This window comes from Maylandia zebra, linkage group LG7 (genome assembly GCF_041146795.1).
Source record: "Maylandia zebra isolate NMK-2024a linkage group LG7, Mzebra_GT3a, whole genome shotgun sequence".
Classification (NCBI taxonomy): Eukaryota; Metazoa; Chordata; class Actinopteri; order Cichliformes; family Cichlidae; genus Maylandia; species Maylandia zebra.
In genome coordinates this window covers 52,662,999-52,666,386 of record NC_135173.1, presented here as the reverse complement: position 1 = coordinate 52,666,386, position 3,388 = coordinate 52,662,999, and the positions used below count along the sequence as shown (strand labels likewise).

At 39.0% G+C, this 3,388-nt stretch overlaps 1 long non-coding RNA gene across 1 annotated transcript; it reads right to left on the bottom strand.

The window, feature by feature from the left end:
* Positions 1-498: 498 nt before the first annotated feature.
* Positions 499-3,159, bottom strand: LOC143419722 (uncharacterized). The gene is made up of 3 exons (XR_013099735.1): positions 1,905-3,159; positions 1,760-1,832; positions 499-1,226 (listed from the first exon to the last, which is right to left on the bottom strand). It is a non-coding gene; the product is annotated as an uncharacterized LOC143419722 (long non-coding RNA).
* Between the last annotated feature and the right edge of the window lie 229 nt (positions 3,160-3,388).

Sequence of the window (3,388 nt, the reverse complement as noted above, 5' to 3'; positions counted from 1 at the left end):
GGAAGAATACTTTACAATTGTATTTAGTTACTGAATACTGAATTCTTGCCTTTAAATGTATTTTGTAGCATATTCCATTACTTTGTCTAATCAGAGTACTGTATTCTGAATACTTTGAATATCTTTAGAATATTGTTATTACTCTAAATTCATGTATTTAGTTACCTCCCAACAATGGAAGTAGCAAATTTTTTTTACTAAGTAGAATTGATAAACAGCTAACACACCCCCTTTCCTGGTTAAAGTTCAATAATAAATCACTTGATGTTTTACTGTAACTCTGCAAATAAAACTGCCTTACTTTAACCGCATTGTCTATTGCTCCATTCTGTGCGCTTCTTATTGACTGCAATAGATTTTCTAAAGATGCTAAATACTGTTTCCCTGGAATTCTGAAAGAAAAACACACATAGATTTCAAATTATCAACTTTATTTGACATACTTTGAGATTTATAACAGTAAAGATATCAAATTTATTTCAACAAAAAAAACATGATTTGAACACAAACACTGCCAATATTAATACTAACACAAAACTAGTCTGTGTGAACTCTTCACCAAACCTACTTTTACCAACAGCTTTCTATTTTGATCAAAACAACAGGTAAATAATACAATGGCCCTTGCCCACCATGTAAGTTTATGACATTAAAGTCAGGAATGTCTCCATCAAACCCTCATCCCTCTGTATTCTTTGTATGAAAACATATTTTTGAGTGGAGACTACAAAATCGCACCAACTCATAACTGTAGTTAGCAGCTGGCCCTGAACTTGCCAATAACAGGCATGTGTTGGTTTAAGCTGCAATGCCCCACTGATGACCTTGAGGTAAGGTGCATCTACATAACTTCTAATGTTTGGACATTTCATTTCTACTAGGCCAAACTGAGGTTGCTCCAAGGGGTCAAAAATGATACCATCTGGTGATGCACCAATCCAGTGTTTGCTCACATGACAGATCTCTCTAAAATGAGATGCAGCGACTCATGGTCTCCGCACATTATACCAATCGGCACACTCACTCTGGTCTCGCGTAGCATATTCTATGCTCACCTCCAGACTTTTCATGTGCAGCTGTTGCTTCCTGGAAAAGACAAACATGCACTCTGATGGTTTCAGTCTGTAGTCTTGCAGTGGCAATGATGGTGGAGGTGGAGCATTATGAAGAGTCTGCACTTTCTCTTTGGCTGGTTGCTGATAAGAAAGTGGACTTCCTTGTTGCACCTTGCCAAACAGATCACAGGCCAGTCAGCATCAGAGAAAGTTTGGTACACTACACACACGCACACGCACACACACACACACACACTTTAAATTTAAGGCGAAATCTACTACAATTACAGGCACAATGATAGCAATTTTTTTTTTTTACAAATGAACATTATGACTAATGATTAGAGGTGTGAAATCCGAAAAACACTTCCTGAATGATATGTAACAAAAAAGATAATAATTTTAAATAGATTTTCAGTTTTCAGATTAGAATTCAGATAGAATGTGATGATGTCATAGTGCTACTGGGGGACAAGAGACCGATTTTCCTATTCATTACATTTGCCATGGCGTATCAAAACTTTAAATTTATAAATGCTGAAACAAGTCATTTTTATTAGTTGTTAGGCCCTATAACTCACTATATTGCCACTAGAATCTGCCTTTTAACAATAATAAGTTGCCCCCCCCATTCTTTATTAAATATTATTGCCCTAACGAATGTTGTGATGATTTCTGAAACCCCATCAGTAGCAAGCACTTACCCTCTGCGGTCTTTCTTGTTTTGGGTTTGGCTGAGAGCACAGCCATCTTCTCAACAGGGCCAGGCTTTATCCACTATTACAATATGGTAAAAATTAATTATAAAATATAAAGTTACATTAAAAATATTGCGATCATTGCACTCACCATAACTCTGGGCTTATGCCACTGTTGTTCACCTTCAGTGCAGCTTAACATCGGAATTGAAACAGAAGAGCAACACAATGGTTGGACAGAGCTTTTCCAGCCTTGCACATGCAGGAGAAGTGCAGCAGTTGCACAGGCTGCGAATCTTTTAGGACCACCTACAAATAGGGATGGGTATCGTTTAGGTTTTATCCGATACCAGTACCAAACCGGTACTTTTGAAACGGTGCCGGTGCTTAAACTGTGCTGGAACCGGTGCTTAAAGAATGGAGAACACAAAATTGGTCCAAAAACCTCTCATGTTCAGCTGTTTTTAAAGATAACATTGTTATCTGTAAAAAGATAACAATGTTAGCTTTTTCTGCAGCTATGGGGCATATATGGCATCACTCTTGGCTGGAAGCAGTGCTTAATCAATGGAAAAAACACAAACTTTGTCCAAAAACCTCTCATGTTTAGCTGTTTTCCACTTTTTCTTTGGTCATTTTAGCCTTTTTGGCCAGGGTGAAGGGAGTATCTGCCATCAAACAAGAAGACAGCCGCATGTAACTACAAAGGTGTTTGCTAGTTCACCTTACATGTATTAATTTAATAACGTGGTTAGCCTACTCAACGTAAATTACACACGAACAACATTAAGCTGCTCACGCAGAGAAGAATGGCTGCTGCTGCCATCATCATCCTCATCATTTCTGCTACACTGGCAGGGCTAGGGGCCAGGACTCTAATCTTTGGGTTTTTGGGGGATGTTGCTAACTCCGGGTCTGATAACAGGCAACCCACCCACAGTAGATGTGAACGGTGTTAGGTCTCGCAGCAAGCTATCAAATACGGTGCATTTCTCGGCTTTTAACAAAATGCTATACGTCGCCAGGTGTTTCATCAGATTCGAGGTGTTACCTCCTTTGCATAGTATCACAGTATCACCTTAAAGCATTTGTTACAGGCTGCTGAGTTTGCATCTTTTGCTGTGAAGTACAGCCAGACTTTTGACCGCTTCGCTTTGGGCATTTTTAATCTGTAGCTCTGCTCTAAAAGAACGTACATACCTGGTCCCGCCTACTATCCTCGGAAGGTAAAATGACTGGCTAGAATCCAAAGTGTATGAAATCTCAGGAAAAAAAGCACAGAAAAAAGCACTGAAATGTGCGCTGCTTTTCGGTCTGGTTACTACCGTTTATGTCAGAACCCTACCTACAAAGTACAATATTTCAATGTATTTAATGTCATCAATGAATATCCTTAGAAAGTATTATAAGGCCAGTCCAGCTATGCAGTCAGCTGGTGGGTAACAGGCATCTCCATGCAAATATGTGATGCCTTGATAAATCGGTCAGATATTTTAAGTTTACACAGCACCATTCTCGCATGAAAATATCTTAAAAGTTTATTTTGTGACCCAGAAAGAGTAATATTTCAAACTCCGCCACTCTGTGTTCCTCCGCCACTGCCTCGTTTGAGTTTTGGACGAAATGGATTCTGGG